Source organism: Lissotriton helveticus, chromosome 1_1 (genome assembly GCF_964261635.1).
Source record: "Lissotriton helveticus chromosome 1_1, aLisHel1.1, whole genome shotgun sequence".
NCBI classification, from domain to species: Eukaryota; Metazoa; Chordata; class Amphibia; order Caudata; family Salamandridae; genus Lissotriton; species Lissotriton helveticus.
This window is the reverse complement of record NC_136057.1, coordinates 1,916,505,146-1,916,522,890: the sequence shown is the minus strand read 5'-3', so window position 1 is coordinate 1,916,522,890 and position 17,745 is coordinate 1,916,505,146. Positions and strand designations below refer to the sequence as shown.

At 46.0% G+C, this 17,745-nt stretch overlaps 1 protein-coding gene across 1 annotated transcript in view; it reads left to right on the top strand.

Moving 5' to 3' along the window:
• Positions 1-216: 216 nt before the first annotated feature.
• NPL (N-acetylneuraminate pyruvate lyase) overlaps positions 217-17,745 on the top strand; it is a 197,236-nt gene continuing 179,707 nt past the window's right edge. The window contains exons 1-2 of the mRNA XM_078643292.1: positions 217-410; positions 6,242-6,283. The gene's annotated coding sequence lies outside the window, so the exon portion shown is untranslated. The remainder of the gene's footprint in view (positions 411-6,241; positions 6,284-17,745) is intronic.

Sequence of the window (17,745 nt, the reverse complement as noted above, 5' to 3'; positions counted from 1 at the left end):
CTAGTGACATGCATTTGCTCATTCGGCAGCCGGTGGTTTCCACTTGGCAACACAGCAGCCCTAGTTCCTGGCTCTGGAAGCTAGAACTTTAACAAATGCCATTGCGCGGAGATTTTTTTTTAATTCCCTCGATGTGTCGGTGGAGGCGAATGGCAGTAGAGAGGCAACAACAAATCACTGGATGCTAAAACAGAAAAGAGGCCACGTGACCTTCCACAGGGTTTGTCACGTGAGGTGTTCTGTTCCAGTGATGTCTGCATCAGACCGGTATACGTCCGTCCAATCAACAACCTCTAGCTGATCCGGCAGCTGTGCGCGCCCGGTACTCGCTGAGAAGGAGCGCGCTGTCAGGCTGCTCTGAAAAACTCCTCTGCGACACCGGAGCAGAACGCTCAACGCTGAGACGACAGGTGAGAAAAAATGTCAGGTACAGGTGCCTCTGAGAGCGGAAGCAGTCCCCCAGAACAGGAAGCAGAAATACAAGACCCAAGATGAGCCTAGGAGCAGGAAGTATTTATTGTATTGTCCCGAGACGGACAGGAGAAACCAGGAGCAGGCAAATGGTCATTTGAAGCAAAGATCCCAGAACATGGCTTTAATGAACAAGAGCCAGTTCAGCCTGAGTCCAAGAAGCACGAAAGGAGTCACACCTGAAGCACGCAGCCACGCGGTCGACTTCAGAAGTAGGCAATGCAGCACTGAGACAGGAACCGGGCTTTAAAGCATGAAGTCAGACGCATATCAAGTCCCGCTGGAATTATGCGGCAGGGTTAACTAAATTATGCGGCAAAAAGCCACATTATACACCGAAAGTAGTAATGTTTGTAATATTTTTACTTTAATGATTTTGTCATTTTTCCTCACGTTAACACTGTCCGGGCAAAGGTTTCATCTCATTAGTACCAGTTTAAGTTCCAAATACAGTAGCAAGCCACTGAAAGATGACCAGTCAACTTTTGCTTAGTGCCTTCCTCTGCGCAACAACACAGGTCACTGATATTTAGTAACTTTGATCTGTTTAAAATAGAAATATTTTTGGGGGTCAAAATCTGCAGATTATGCAGTAAATTATGGATTATGTGGCAAGGGCGGCTAATTCAAAATTATGCTTCAACGGAGCTGCCACAGAATCGTATAATTCCAGTCACCCTGCACATAGGTCAAGGACAGATATTTTAGGACTGAGTTAGGCATCTATGCCCTGGTACGACCAGGAGCATGGCAGTCAGTAAGTGAGAAAACGGGACACTTAAAAATAAACAGTCCTGCACAACTTGCACACAACAAGTGAGGCTTGAACAATTGGTCCTGGGTGCAACAGATTTGGGCCTTGCAACCTTCTGGAGAATAAGTGCCACAAACACAGTTGCTGTGATTTTTAGCATGCCCAAAAGACCCATAAAGGGCATGGAACAGTTTTTTATTTTTTTATTTTATTAACAAACACTCATCATGGGATGCCGGGCGAGCCAAATTCTAGTTTATATCAAAACCAACAAAAGTGCCCCTTGTGCATCAAATAAATCTATGAATTAATTTATTTTGCATTTCATGTTATAGCATTCACAAACGGGAGATAATTTTTTTGATTATTCAGTACTTTAAGGTAGAACAACATTTTATTGTATAAGTACCCTATTTGTGTCCCCTCTGGGGTAGAACAATTGTACCCAGTCACAATTTCCTTCTAAAAGACAGAAATAGAAAAATATAACACGTGTTTACATTAAAAAAAAAAAGATGGAGTTGGGGCCAAAGTGATGTGGCTGGCTTTAAGGGTGAATTAATACAACCTTCTTAATGGGTAGAAGTGGAATGGTCAGAACTTTTGTAGTTTTAAATATTGTAATTATTTTATGCCAGAGTTTAGTGTTTTATTTAACTCGACGTTAAACACCAAAAGAGTACGCCCCAACTAATGGTGTCGTCGAAAGATATATGGGAACCCTCAAAAGGGTAATCCAATGAATTTCCTTGGAAGGAATCGACTTGAACCAAGCTATTTGCCAGGCCCTCCTGGCCTATCAATCAACTCTGTTCTACAATGGGCAAGAGCCCAGCAACATTGCTGTTTTGGAGACCCATCAGAACAAAACTAACTCTATGGAAATCAGATCGGTCAGTGAACACTGACAACCTTTGTGACACTGACTCTACTGGTTAAAATAAAATGACAGGAAACAGTCTTTGACAAAGGAGACTGGGTACTGGTAAAGCAGATACAGAAAGGAAAGACAGACACGCCATTGATCCTTTACAGGTGATGTCCTGAAAGGGATACATGGTGACAGCACATTGTCCTGGAAAGTTCATCACTTGGGACACGTCAGACTTTAAACATCTACTTCAACACTTGCCAGTTCCTGAAACTACTTTGGAGGCGACCACACCTTCAGGTCTGGCTCTCGAGCCTGAGCTTCCGTTGCCTGATAAGGGTGGGCCTCTATCACCTGCGATCACCCGAGCCGGCATACAAGTCTGAGCTCTTAGCAGACTTTTTGAGGAAATGCGATTCAAGTGATGCCATTTTTTATTTACCAAAGTGGAATAAAGGGCAGCAACACTCTGATAGAGGCGAACTTACTTTCAAACCGCTTTAGAATAGGGAACAAAAATGGACGAGTATAAAAACCGAAAAGGAATCCGAGAGACAAAATCATGATAACTACACTGAGTACAGTACAGTTTCAGCAGACCAAATTTAAAGGCAGATAAAAAAGGGTCAGAAAGATGTGGCACCAGGACCAGGCGGAGTTCCTCCTGCTCTGTTCAAGGAGGACCCAGCTTTCTGGGCGACCAAAGTAGCTCTACTTTTCACTTCCATTCTAGCAAAGAACAACATTCCACCCTCTTGGCGAGGATCGATCCTTGTTCCAATCTTTAAAGGAGGGGATAAAAAATCCCCTAGCAATTATCGGTTAGTTGCTCCCATTGATAATGAAGCAAAGTGCTTTGCAGGGATTTTGCTGAATTCATTACGGGATTGGGTCGAGGAACACTAAATAATCCTGCTAAACCAAACTGGTTTTACAAGCTGAATGGGCACTATGGTTAACCTCATGGCTCTCTCGTGTCTGATAGAGCTTAGCACCTGATTGTTTTACATGGGATTCATAGATTTTAGTTCAGCATTCGGCAAAGTCAATAGGGACAAGTTGTGGCAGAAGCTTCTTGCTCTGAACATCCCAGATGGTCTACTAAGAGCCTTACAACTACTGCATCAGGACACATTGGTCAGGATTAAGATTGGCAACGGCTCCAGACTGTCAGGACCAATTTTCACAACAAAAGGGCTGAAACAAGGATGTCTTGGCCCCCACACTTTTCAATCTATTTTTAGCAGATCTCCCAGAAGCCCTTAACACAGTTAATTCTCATGCTCCTAAACTAGGCAGCTTAAAGCTGTCAAATTTTTTATATGCAGATGACGTGGTTCTCCTAAGTAGCACGAAGGTGGGCTTAACAAAGACTTATGGATGCGACTGCCGCAAACTCACATAAGAACAAGCTTGAGATGAATAAGAAGAAAACAAAAATCTTGGCGGTTCGCCCAGGAAGGCTAAAAAAGTTGACATGGGTCTTAAATTCAGAAAGAATTACAGAATCCAAATGTCACAAGTATCTAGGAGTGCTCTTCAACAACAACGGAAGATACAAAAAACCTCATGGGAGAACAAAAAAAAGAAGGGTACAGTGCTAGCATTTGCTTTCAGTTCCATCCATAAGGAATTACTTGGCCCAACATTCGCTCCAACACTACAGGTGGCACAGGCAAAAGTCATCCCAACCCTAACATATGGAAGTGAGGTGCTTAAGGGATTGGACAGCGGTCAATTAGACACAATCATAGCAAAACAATTTAGAACAGTCTTCCAGTTACCATCTTTCATGTCACCGGCACAAATCAGGCAGGAACTGGGCATCTGCAAGCAAACATTGGGTAGAATGATGAATTTCCTAATGTGCTGCCACAAGCTGAGGTTATCAAAAGAGGGCAGTTTAGCAGAACACCTATTATCCAATCTGAATACAAAACGATGGCAAGCGGGGCATCGATATCTGTCAAGTAGGCTAAAAACCTTAGGCCTGAGCGATGTATGGGACCTACATGTCAGCCAAAAGGAGATTAAAAGGCTAGCAAAAAAAGTACAAAAAAGCTCTCCTCAATGGGAGACAAGGCGAGCCTTGCAAGAAGAAGCCATGGTTGGATGACCCTCACCTCATACGATCAGCTGACATCTCAGAGCTATTTAACTTGTACCTTCAATGCACCACTAAACTCTGTTTTTTCAAATTAAGATTGGGGGTGATTAACTTGTCCTGCCACCTTCCCGAATGGAAAAGAGAGCAAGCCCCGGAGACATGTCGATTCTGTGGCAACCATAGGGAAGACATAATTCACTTTGTGTGCCTGTGTCCCAGCCTCCTGAAAGAAAGAAGGATCCTCCTACGGAGGGCCTGAAATAACAAGGAAGTCAGATCATGTAGATCTGCAGTATTGGCCTGCTTCGACCCACGGAACACACATTTAAACTGCGCACTGGTGAGGTTTATGGACTGCTCAGTAAAAAAACTAGGGAAGGGGAGATGCCGATCGCTACCTCAGCCAGAGGCGCTGATCCATGGACCTCCTCAATATTGAGAATTATTGCCTTGTGGGCACCCTGACATAAGAAAACCCGTCGGAACTGCAAAAGCACAATTGACATAAATAAAGGGCTGTGCGCACAAGCTGGACACCTTTAGACTGCAAAACACAATCTTGGCCACAATTATCTTGAAGGGATTGTTTTCAAAGGTACCTGCAGTGCAGGGCACAAATAAGAGAGCTTGGACATGTGGAGGGCTGGGCATTCTTTTATCACTGTTACCAGGGTCCTACTTTTATCCAACCCAATAAGTGTCAAACTTTTATCTATATTTTTATCAATTTAATCTGTATCAAAAGATTTTATCTCTTGTACCGTGCAAAGGTTTTTAAAAATCATGCAATAAAGTTTCTTCTTCTATTTACCAAAGTGAGAGATGTAGCATATCGATGCTATGCGCACTAAGACCCTGGGGGTTCTTGGCAGACTCTCAACAGAAACTATGTGAAATGCGTGGGAGGTGTTAGGGTGTGGTTTGGGAAGTTTGACGTAATGGGTAGAGTATGTATTACTGTTGGAGAATAAAGACATGTTCAGCTTCTGCTCCCATGTTTGGGGTGTAATCTGCTTGCATGATCCAGGGCTGGGGAAGACCCTACTCACACTCTAGGTCTGCAAGGGTCTCCATGGTGACAGAGGGCATGTGGCTTCCTCAAGGCAAACTGAAAATTGTATATGCGTGCACCCCATCCCCTGTCTTGGCAGACCTAGGCATCTTCAATCCACAGTGCAGTTTGATTGTCATTAGCAATCTTATTATCAGCCTGCATTTTAAATGGAGCAAGCAGTGCAAGCTTGTGCTTACTTTTAACAGCAACTGGGCTTCCACGCTCAATAAGATCTGCTCAACAGAGCTGCTGGGACTTCTCACCAAGAAAGACAAGAAGACCTGAAAGTACTCATCCTAAAACAAATCAGCTTGACGCATCGAGTGGGCGCGTAGAATTTCTGAGGCCTGATACAGTTATGAATAGTTAGCAAAAATACAGTCTGTAAAACAAAATATAATCCACCTAAGAGGGCCTAATGGAGATTTATCAGAGTGCAAACCCAGAGTATATTAGAGTGGATAGCCAGTGCCATAAATCTTGACTAGTAATATGATCTTTCTGAGCCCATGCAAAATGTCTCTTGAGAGACCTTAACACAAGTGTACTCCCAATCCAACATTAAAGACCTATTGACGTTTAACATACTCTACTCAGAAAAAATCGGTAGTGCTTCTGAATACTCTTATCTGTTTATCACATAAGTTCTTGGAAGCAGCGGAGGTGTCAAGTTAGAACTAAATAAACATGCTAGATGCTAGTGTCCACAAGCATTTAGGTACACGCCAACCATAGAAAAAGCACTGCGTGGGCATTCAGCGGCAGTGCATCTGTCACTATGCATTGTATTGTATTGTAATTGCGTTTATATAGCGCTTACTACCGCTGTGTGACCGTCCGTAGGAATTGGTGCTTAATTGACTACTCGGATAGTTACAAGGGTCTTTATAATGTTTTATTTAAAAAAAATAGTTATTCTTTTGTAAAAATAAAAAAAGTTTGTCTCATGTTGTGTAACGTCTTCTTCTTTTCCGGGTCCTTCAGAGTTCCTCTCCGCCAGCACCCTCGGGGGAAGCAAAGAAGCAGGTAAGTGTCTACCCTTGTTTTACTTAGAATAGGTAGGTTTGTGAGAGTGACTTCAGTCTACTACGTTGGAAGAGTGCTTGTTAGCAAAGCAAGCAAAAGTAAGTCTGGCTAAAAATGAAAGAATTAGATAGCCCAAAATCAGTTATTTAACTGATTGCCCCTCTATCTCTTTCCTTGTAACTTAAAGATTCTTTTTTTTTTCTGTCTGCTTTCCCCTCCTTTTCTCGTTTGCCTCTTCTTATTCAGCTTTTTGTTTGCCTCTCCTCTACCTTCTTCCTGTTATTATTTTTCAACTTTTTGGTTCCTAACTAGGAACTGGGCATGCACCTGATGGAGCCACGTCCCTCCTGGGACGCGGCAGGCTTCTCTGGATGGGCGGGCAAGAGACTCCGCCTCGGCCGGTACTTCCCGCTTCTCCTCTGAAGGGCCCGTTCCTCGACAAGCGGCTTCACCGCACACTTCTTTGCAGGTGACTTCATCGGTTCTCTCGTCCTCTCCTCATTCTCCTGCCTCTCGACGCTGGCTTCCTTCTTCTTCTTTGCTCTCCTTCCGGTCCGACCCCCCCCTCGTCGTCTTCTTGTTACGGGTCGTCCGTTGAGACATGGCTCCTTCCTTCCTTCTGCCTGACGTCCTGGACAGGCAAGAAAGTACGAGCCGGCCGACGTGCTGGATCCAACACGTCGGTGACACCCTGATGAGGCATTTAAGCACTTTTTCGGCGAGAAGCACTCTACTCCAGAACCCATTAAGGATTAGTGGTGAATTAGTATAGTGAAACATGAAGGTAATTTGAGTGTTGTATTGCAGAAGAGATACGGGCATTAAACATGCTAAGTAAAAGGGTTTAATAACTTAAAAAATGGCCACCCAAGATGGAATCTTTCAAGCAATCCTTGAGATTTGTAGCTGGATTGTTTGTTTTTCAGTAAAGCTGTAATCAACTTTCCCTTTGTAGAAAGTGAGGGCCGATTTCGCAATTCAACTAACATACTAATAAGTTGCATCACAGAATGGATATTTGCAGGAGGTCACAACCCCCCCCCCCCCCTGCCTCGTGAATATTAATAAAACAGAAGGGATTTAAACTCCCTGTTAATGCCTGTAAGCACAGGGATGGAGGACTTCAATGAACAGCAGACATCCAACCTTCTGTAGGTATTCCTTTGGGGAAAAAAATTGGCAAAGATGCACTTTAAAAAATCCGAAAAAGTTCTCATTGAAGACATGGGTGACAGTACACAGTGATTTCTCCTGCACCACTGTCTCCAACACCCCTCCACACAGCCCTCTTTCTCAACACCGCCAGGAAACATTTCCAACCCCCTTTCCCAAAGGGGAAGCCAGGAAGGATTTTGAAAGGAGACCGCTTCTAACTGACCTGTGTTTGCAACTGCACTTGCAGTCCTAAAAGATTGATACGGCAGCCATCTTGGAGTGGGGTGAATGCCACGAGGTGCATTAGTGAGCAGTGTAGTGCCCTGGATGTCCACAGGGACTACTATTTAAAGCTCGCTTCCCCGCGTAGCGGTCGCGCCTTCCCTGCGCCTGAGTCACGCCAGAGTCCAGCCCGTCTGCGCCCGTCAGCGTCCCGGAGGCGGTCGGGGCGCGGGCAATTTGGACTCGGGGCGACGATATTACTTGGTAGCAATTATGGTGAGCTATACCTCTGCGCAACTTCGGTCGCTAAATACGGTGTCCTACAGTTGCCGCAAGGTCTTTCCCGGGCGTTAGAGGTAAGAGCACATGTCCTGGCTGTGGCTGATTGAGAGTCGCTGGTTCGCGGCTACCTCCCCTTCGGAATGTGGTACTGGTGAAGCATTTGTGTATGCTATTGAACACTAGATCTGTGCGTAGTCACGCTCAGGAGCTTTCAGATCTCTTAACTTTGGAAAAACCGACTTGTCTGATGCTCACGGAGACCTGGCTGGGAGCTGCCTCCAATCCGGATATCGCTTCAGCTATCCCGTCAGGCTACAGCATCTATAGACAGGACCGGCAGGGAGGAAGGGGGGGTGGGGTGGCCATCGTGGTGAATGATTCTGTGGCATGCTCTATCATTCCCACGGAGGTTATTAAAGGGTCTGAGTCCCTTGCCTTTTCGTTAGTTTTGGCGCCGCATCAGTCTGTGAAAGGTTTGTTAGTCTATAGACCTCCGGGCCCTGCAGGCTCGTTCTTTGATGAACTTCAGTCTGCCATGTCATCGCTGGCCATGAGAGCTGACCATTGTATTTTGGCCGGCGACTTTAACTTTCACATGGATGATGCCCTGGACCCTGACGTGATTAAATTAGCTGATATCACAATCCCCTTGGGCTTAGCCCCTTTTCTTTTTGGGCCTACGCACGATAAAGGCCACACCTTGGACCAGGTCTTTTCCTCTTCCTCCATAGAGGTGACTGCACTTCTACCGGTGCTCTGGACCGATCATTACCTGGTGCAGTTTTCTATACCGGCCAACGAGAGACTCCGGAGCAACGCCTCTAGGCAGTTTGGCTCTGATACAAGGGCGCTACACCAGGTGACCCCTGAATTGTTATCTAAGGCACTACTTGACCATCCGTGTCCGTTGACGGGAGATCTGGACAGCGACTTGGAATCCTTGCAGAATTGGTTTGAGGAGAGGCTAAATGACCTGGCCCCGGTTACACCTTCTCGGCCACTATCTAAACGGGTCTCTGCCCCGTGGTTCACCGGGGCGCTGCACACTTCTCGCAGGCAGTGCAAGGTGGCTGAAAGGACCTGGCGAGCCCAGTATAATCTAGAAGCCAAGCTCGAATACAGGAATATGGTCAAAACTTACCATAGAGCGATTTTGGTTGAGAAGAAAAGCTATTTTGCCAGGAGGATCGAGGATGCTTCGAACTCCAGCAAGGAGATCTTCTCGATCGTTAGGGAATATATCACCCCGCGGTCGAATGGGACTCAGTCCGCTCCTAGTCGGAAGTGGGCCTCGGATCTGGCTGGCTTCTTCACCACGAAGATCAAGACGATACAGGAGTCATTTCCATCGCGGCCGGAGGCTGTTCTGTCTGGCCCTGATGCTGGCTATGTCCCATCGATTTTCGCGGGACCTATTCTTTCTGATTTCCCGCCTTTATCTATGGCCTCCTCCTTGGCTCTGCTCGCCAATCTTAAATCTGGGTCACCGCTTGATCCATGCCCGGCCAATTTTTTGGCGAGGATGGCGGAGGTAGTTAACCCGTTGGTTAACCCTCTCCTGAATCGCTTCCTTAGCCTAGGCGAGGTTCCTGTGGCGTGGAAGCGGGCTATGGTCATTCCTTTGATTAAAAAGCCCGGTCTGGCTCCTGAGGTCTTGGCCAATTATAGGCCGATTTCTCTTCTTCCGGCCTTAGCCAAGACCCTGGAGAAGCATGTTCACGGCGTGCTTTCCAATTTTCTGGAAACCAACGACCTGCTTCACCCTACTCAGTCGGGCTTTCGCCCTAACCTGAGTACGGAGACGGCGCTGTTGGAGGTTTCTGAGGCCATCAAGGAGTCGCTAGATCTGGGTGGTAGAGCGATGTTGATCATGCTCGATCTGTCGGCGGCCTTCGACACCGTCCCCCATGGGGGTCTCCTCTTAAGACTTCATGAGATCGGTCTGAGGGGGACGGTGTTGAGATGGTTTACATCTTTTCTAGCTGGTCGCCGACAGTCGGTCTGGGTTTCCTCGGCTTCCGCCGAGATGCCGCCATTGGGAGTCGGAGTCCCGCAGGGCTCGGTATTGAGCCCGACTCTGTTTAACATCTTCTTGACCCCATTGGCGGCCCTGGCGGAGTCCTATGGAGCCCAGATCGTATCCTACGCGGATGACACCCAGCTGCTCTTCACCTGCCGGAAAGGGGAGGATTTTGACGGAGAGAGTATCTGTGAGTGCCTTGGGGCTGTTTTTAAATGGCTCCAACTGAACAGCCTCAAGTGCAACTCAGATAAATCGGAGGTACTCTTCTTCGGTTGCCAATCCGACCCGGACTGGCAGATGTGGTGGCCGACGGACATGTCTCCACCGAGCCAGTCGTCGCAGGTGGCAAAGAATCTGGGGGTCAAAATTGACAACGGTCTGACCCTCAGATCTCAGATCCTCACTCTTACAGGCTCGTGTTTTGGACTTCTCCGCATGTTGCGGAAGTTCTTTCCGCTGCTTTCAGAAGATCACAGGAGGATTGCGGTGCAGGCCTTGATTGGTTCAAGATTGGACTATGCTAACATCTTATATCTTGGCCTGCCCGAATACCTCCTGCAGCGGATGCAGGTGGTCCAAAATGCGGCGGCTCGCGCCATTTTTGGCTTGCACAGGCGAGCGCATGTTTCTGGCTGTTACAGGCACTTCATTGGCTGCCTATCCGACAGCGGATAGTTTTTAAAACTTTGACTCTTGCTCACAAGGCCTTTTACTCAACTGGGGCTAAATACCTGCAGAGGAGGCTTAAGCAATATTGCCCGTCGCGATCTTTGAGATCAGGATCACAGCTTCTTGCCGTTGTGCCCCGTGTGAGGAAGGCTCGACTGGGAGGTCGTTCCTTTATGCTTCGGGCTCCTCAGCTCTGGAACTCTCTGCCTTTTCTCTTACGAAGCAACTCTAATTTGCTATCTGTTAGAAAGGCCCTCAAAACCTGGCTGTTTGCCTCTTAGATTTTACAAAACAATTAAAATTTGTTTTTTTTGTGCTTCCCTCTTTATTCTTCATGTGTTATGTTTGCTTTTAGGATGTCAATAAAGCGCCGGGACACTCATTGAGTAGCCGTGCGCTATAAAAGTCACAAAATAACATAACATAACATAACATAAATGCCATTGTGACTTGCAAATAGTGGGATGCCCCCGACCACCACTTCCATTTTAGATTAATAATGTTAATCTGAAAAGCTGTTTTACGAGTAAGGAAGACTTGCCGAAAACTAGTTCTCGTTCAGTAATAAATGCAGAGTCAATGCAATTATGAAGGGAATCTTTTAGTTAGAAGATTTGACATTTGCTAATATTTGTTCCAAGCTGCAGAATGGGGTTTTTGGAAAAGAGAAAGGGTGAAGTACCAATGGGCAGTGAGTGAGATGGATGCTGAGCTGGAGAGATGATCTTAATAGGAGAGCAGTGCTATAGATACCTACATTTGAGATGGGGCTGTCTAGAAGTGACTGATAACTAACTGGCTCACCAGGTTAGCAGAGGCCATGGCCTCCACTGCCCGAACAAAGACACCTACCAGATCTAGAGATCCCTGCTCGCCTCACAGGGAACCCAGTGTCTTCAGTGCAACTCCACTGAAGGCGCAGATACTTCCAGAGCCAGCACTGTTTGGTGTGTCCACTCTGCAAAATGTTTTGATATACATTCTTAGCAGACAGGCCGTCGGGCAAAGGTTTCATACGACATAGACAGCTGAGGATCCCCTGGCAGAAACCTGGTGCTTCTCCCACCTCTAACCTGGCCAGGCCGAAGGAGAATTAATCAAGCTCTAAATACTCGCAGTCTTCAAGAGTAAGTGAGGATCAAATTTTTATCTAAGGGTTAATGCAGCATTAGCTTTTGAAGTACATTAAACCTCCTTACTTGTATGTATCTAATAGAAATAGAACCTATGTTTAAAGTGCAGAAGGGAAAAATGACACGCACACAAAATTAACCCCCATCCCCTCTCTTTCTAACGACAGACATTTTATATTTGCTTTTGTGGCAGTATTATTTATGATGACATCCTTGTTGTAGTGGTACGGTATCTGCAGGGCTTTAAGTGGGCCGGGAGCACCAGCAGTTTTGAGGTCTCACCTAGTGTTGCAGCGCATGCGCTGCTTCTTTGCGAGGCATGCAGTATTCGGTATAGCTGGAAGCTTTGTGGAAGCTCTGCCCACTCTACACCCATCCTTTTCATTGGCTTGTTTCAAATGCTGCCTTCCTATTGGTTGTAGGCTTCTAAGTCCCTCCTTATGGCTAAGGCCTTCCATGGCTACCGGCCCCTTTACTGGACAGACTACTTTCCTACCATGCCCCCCTCCTCCCGATGCCTTCTCGCAGCCGTCTGCACCCACCCCCGTTCTTGCCTTGTTGCACACACTCCGTTTGCAATGCAATAGGTCTTGCGTAAATGCGAGTCCTATTGCATTGCCAAGGCTTGTCATTCTCTCCTTTTACTTTTCTCTTTCTTTGTCAGTTTCCTGAAAGTTTTTAATCGCTAGTTTTACTCTTCTTCGCGCTTCCCGCCTTTTCCTCCTTATGTACGCACATTCCTGGATGGTTTTTTTTAATCACACTTTTTCTCTTCTATGCTCTTTCCCTTTTATCCCTCCTCGCGTTCATATGAGTGTTAGTTAAATGAAAGGGGTAGCGTTGTGATCTTTCTGAGGCCGTTTACTTTATAATTATAAAGATCGATGTATGCCTGGGGGCTGCAGCACTGTGCTAGAGACCCACAGAAACAAAGAGGTAAGGGTAAGGGGTCCGTGTATCATGACTGAATGTTTGTGCCGGCTTTGACAAACAATACATTCTTCTATACCTTTACGGAGTAATCGTGCAGGCAGTGTGGACGCTGTACCACCCACTGCTGGTGCATTTTAAGAACTGTGCAGATCACGGTTCCAGGGAGTACCGTGTGTTTGCTCTAAGGGCAGAGGAGAGGGGGCCACGTTAACGCACCACTCCACATGATAGAAGCGTGGCCTGTTCTGTAGCATACACCACCCTTCAGTGTGAGGGACTCCTGAAGCCACTTCATTCAACATGTTGCACAACTATGCCGGCTGTTTTTCACCCATCGCAAAATTAATAATTTTTAAGAGTTATTAGAACATTGGAATGTTGGGAGCTCCATTGCAGACAATGGAGTGCTCCCTGCTTCTACGGGCCGGTAAAAGGCCCGCAGAGCAACATTCCAACGTTCTACTAAGGCTTCTCGAAGTTCGAGGGGATTTATATCCCCTCGAGCTTCGAGAACCCTTTGTTTAATTTGTTAGAACATTCTGCCCTCTAGTGGCAGAATGTTCTAATAGCCTTATAGCCCTTCGTAGCAGGGCAATACCGGCTATTAAAGTCCCGCTGTTTCGTTAAAGTCCCTCGCCTTCGGCTCGGGCCTTTAATAGCCGGTATAGCCCGCTACGACGGGCTATAAGGCTATATTATATACAAATTATTATTACCCAATTCAATAGTCGGTTCATCGACCCCAGCAAAATCACCTCAGCCCGGATTTGGTTTTGCGCACTACATACCACCCGAAACGTTATTCTTCAGAGGCTAGTTCGCCAAGATATACTGTGGGTTTACACCAGAAATATGCAACAAGCTGGTACTTCTAATTTTTTTTTAAAAAAAATACCAAGGCTGTGATATTTTACTCCATTAATTTGTTCTGAGTCAGTGGTCTTCTGATGTATTAGAACATTGGAATATTGGGAGCTCCATTGAAAACAATGGAGTGCTCCGGGCTTATAATGGCTGGTATAAGCCTGGAGCACCAACATTCCAATGTTTCTTTGTCTACAGCTCTGGCTGTGAACAAAGGCTTCAGGGAACCTGAGGGGATTCCAATCCCCTCACGCTCCCAAAAGGCTTTGTTTTTTTTGTTAGAACATTCTGTCCTCTAGTGACAGAATGTTCTAATAGCCTTATAGCCCTTCGTAGATGGGCTATACCGCTATTAAAATCCCTCTCCCTTGTTAAAGGCCCTCGCCTTCGGCTCGGCGCCTTTAACGCTGGAGAGGGCCTTTAATAGCCGGTATAGCCCTCTACGGCGGACTATAAGGCTATAGTAAATAATTGTCTGCAGTAGACAGAACAGAAGCAATTCTGTTGCAAGCAATAAAGCAGCACTACTCAATAAAAAAAAATAGGAAATTAGAAGACCCTTAAATATGTGTAATGGACCAGCAACTGGATGTTGAGGCGTCGCACCCTAGAGTGATGCACAGCTGCACAGGCAGCATAGCAAAGTAGAGTCAGGAGAAGGCAATGAAGGCAGCAAAGCACTGTCGAGACAGACGAAGGAGAAAGGCAATGTAGGCATCATGTTGGAGAAAGGTGAACGGCAGTCAGTGGAAGAGTAATAAAGTCCAAGCCTGAGTGCGCCGAGGCAGCTCTGAGAAAAGCTGGGTAAAAGAAGACTAGGTCGATCCCACGGGGATGAAAGGGTGAAGATAATCACACGCCATTATTTAGCTGTTACTCTGCTGCACAACAGCGACTTAAAAGAAGTCATGGGTGCTTTTGTATTTCTTATCCTTCCCGACCTCAGCCCCCTCAGACGTCCCTGCGGCCTGTCCTCTGTAGCTGCCCCGGAGCAGCTGGTGCGGGCGCCCGGACTAACTCCATCTGCACCCAGCACTGCCGCCCTCAGAAACACACCCAGAGCGCGGCTGGGAGACGGCCGATGCAGGGCGAGGAAAACACCTGGGGAGGTAGCCCCAGCCCACAAGCCCATTTCATCACCTCATATGTACCTATTAGAAGGACCACTCCCATCTGCACTGTGCAGGTAAAGGTCACCCACCTAACTCTTGTCAGATGTTTTTTTGCCTAATGCTTTTTAGTTCTTGATGAACTTCTTGTGGGCAGCATAGCATACAGCAGAAACCCGCATTCTCATGATTTAACTTCTAGTTTACTATGCATCAAGTCTATACATCATTTTGCAAGACGTGCCATGTCAGCTAATAACACAATGGTTGTGGTGTGTGTTTTTAACCTGTTCACACAGCACACACATGCTTCAGGATTAATACAGGAAAATGTTTTTTTTAAAAGGGGACATGTTTTGTTTATTGGAACTCCGATGTGCGACATACTAGTGGTTATTCAGGAATTACTTTGTAAAATATAGACCCTTCTGGGGTGTGGGCAACAGTATAAACTGGTTTGCCTTTGCATTCTGTAGTCTTGTTTAGTCATCATTAAAAGTCCAATTGCAAGTGCCAGAACTGAAAAAAACAAACCTGGGCTTGAAAAGATACTTGCGCATGGACTGTAGAAACTCGAGAGCTCTGGTACCCGTTGTCCAGCATTTATTATGCAATAGTAGTTCTTATAATAAAACAAACTACAAATCCCAGAGTCCAGAGTTATGGCACGCCTGGCTGAAGAAAATGGACAGTCATGCTACTGAACCAGTAGACAACTGACATGACTTGTCTCTCCAGACGTTAAATGGCAATTTTCACATGTTTTTAATTGTAAAATTGTTAATAACTCAATTGGCCATGAAAAATAAATATCATCATCATAAATACTTTTATGTAATTTAATTTAATTTAAAAAAATCATAAAAGGGTGGGGAACCACCATTAGTAAAAATACATTTTGAGGTTAAAAACAGAAGAGTTTGAAACATTTGGACTGGGCCGTTAGTGGGTATGCTGGAACTTATTAAATTAGTGAATGACTTCCTTTTTTTCCAGTTCTTTTCCTGCCAATTTGAGAAATGTTATTGCTGTACAGGACAGTTGGATTGATAGCCCTCAGAGGCACTGGATGACGGCTGCTCTGCATGAGCGTATTTGTTCCTTCCTGAAGGCTTCCCGTAGGACCGTTCTTCGGGTCACTGCCCGTAGAGGGCATATGCATAGTAAGTGTAAGAGAGACTCGTTCCATCCTCCGCATAAGCGACTTTCCTTGGATTGCCAGGGGTATTTCCATTTTGGTGTCAGGTCTTTTGATGGAAATGACCCCAGCCGCAGTAACGTTAAGTAGTGTTTTCTCTCCTGGGAGAAGTGGTCTAGTAAGTATGGTTGAGGGTTCAGCCGCTGCTGGCCTTGAATCACGGCCCAGGCGTTTTTTTTTTTCTTTTTGAGACAGCTGTTTTATCCATTAGTAGGCAGGTCCTTTTGATTGCGTTATTCACTACGGTTTTGAAACTGGAGTAAGTGGGGAGGGTGAGCCAGGCCTCGACCTGCAATGCCGCGAGGGAGTCTTTCAGAACACTGAATGTTGAGTTACTAAGCCTGGATTGAAATTCAATTTCCTTCCAGCAGTAGTGTGCAAGGGTGTTATCCTCTGCATCCCTCATTCTCCAATAGTATTTGGCTAAGGCCCCTTGTCTGTCGGGAATCTGGTTTCTCAAGCCGTACTCAAGACGAATTTGGGATTGTGAGAGGTGTCGGGGGATTGAGAACAGGACCTTAAAGAGGGTTGATTGTGCTGAGTTTAGGGAGATGACATCTTTCATATTTAGGATTTCTGAACCGTATGAAATCGATGGTAAGAATTTGGCTGAGATGGCTTTAAGCAAATGGCCTGTAGAACACCCTGTGAGTTTTTTCTTTAGGACTCTAAAGGCAACTGCAGTTGTTTAGCTCTGATACGGCCTTGCCCCAATTGTAATTTGTAGTTGAAGGTACGGTCTATTAGGATACCTAGATATTTATATGAGTCTACCATGGGCAGAGGTTGCCCGTCCAGCTACCAGATGAATTTGCGATGAGTGTTTGTTTTAACTTGTCTGGCAAAATACATCACTTTTGTTTTTTGGTGGTTGATGTTTAATTGGGCCTTGGTGGTATAAGCTCCTAGTTTGGTGATGAGTCGCTGCAGACCTACAGGTGTTAGAGCGAGCAGCACAATATCGTCCACGTATTGAAGACTTGGTGTGGGAATGTTGCCCAGTTTTGGGGGGTCTGATTGAATTGACCGTAGTTTATTATCTGGGTCGGCGATGTAGATATTAAAGAGGCAGGGTGCCAGCACACACCCTTGTTTTAACCCGTTATGGGTTTGGAACTTTTTGATTTTGCTGTGTCCGTCACCTTTCCTGACCTGAACCCACGCGTGGGAATACAAGTTGATTATGGCGTCCAGGAGTTTGGTCGGAACACCCCAGTTGTGCAATTTTACCCATAGCTATGAAGCATGCATACAAAGGCCTAGACTTTACGAGGGCTTGGTTGGCTAGTAGGGTGACCGCGGAGATGTTCGTGAGTGTGCCCATCCCTGCCCTAAATCCTGTTTGGGTGTAGGGAATGAGGTGGCCATTTCTGACCCAGTCCTCCAAGTCAGTCAGCAAGTTTGATTCATACATTTTAGCCTCCACATCGATTAGGGCTATCAGACGGTAGTTGGAGGGGTCGGAGCGGGCACCCGACTTGTATATTGGATTTAAAATACTGCCCCTCCAGGAGTCTGGGATGGTAGAAGAAGCTAGGATAGAAGAGAAAAGTGGCGTGAGGAGTTCAGACCAGAATAGAGGATTATGCCGGAACAAGGCGTTTGGCAACCCATTGAGTCCTGTGGCTCCCTCGGGTCTTAGTTTTTTAATGATTTTTAGTACATGCTCCTTCCGGATTTGCGGAGAATATTCAAATGCTTCAGAGTTGGGGGTGATTTTGATGCGGCCTGCTACAATTGGCTTCACGCCTGGTTCTGAGCCATGCGTTGCCGGACTAACCATTGACATATCATTGTATAGGTAATCAATGTGGGAACTCCAGGAGTCTTCCATGATGTCAGAAATGTGATGCCGGTTCTTGCCGTTTGCTAAC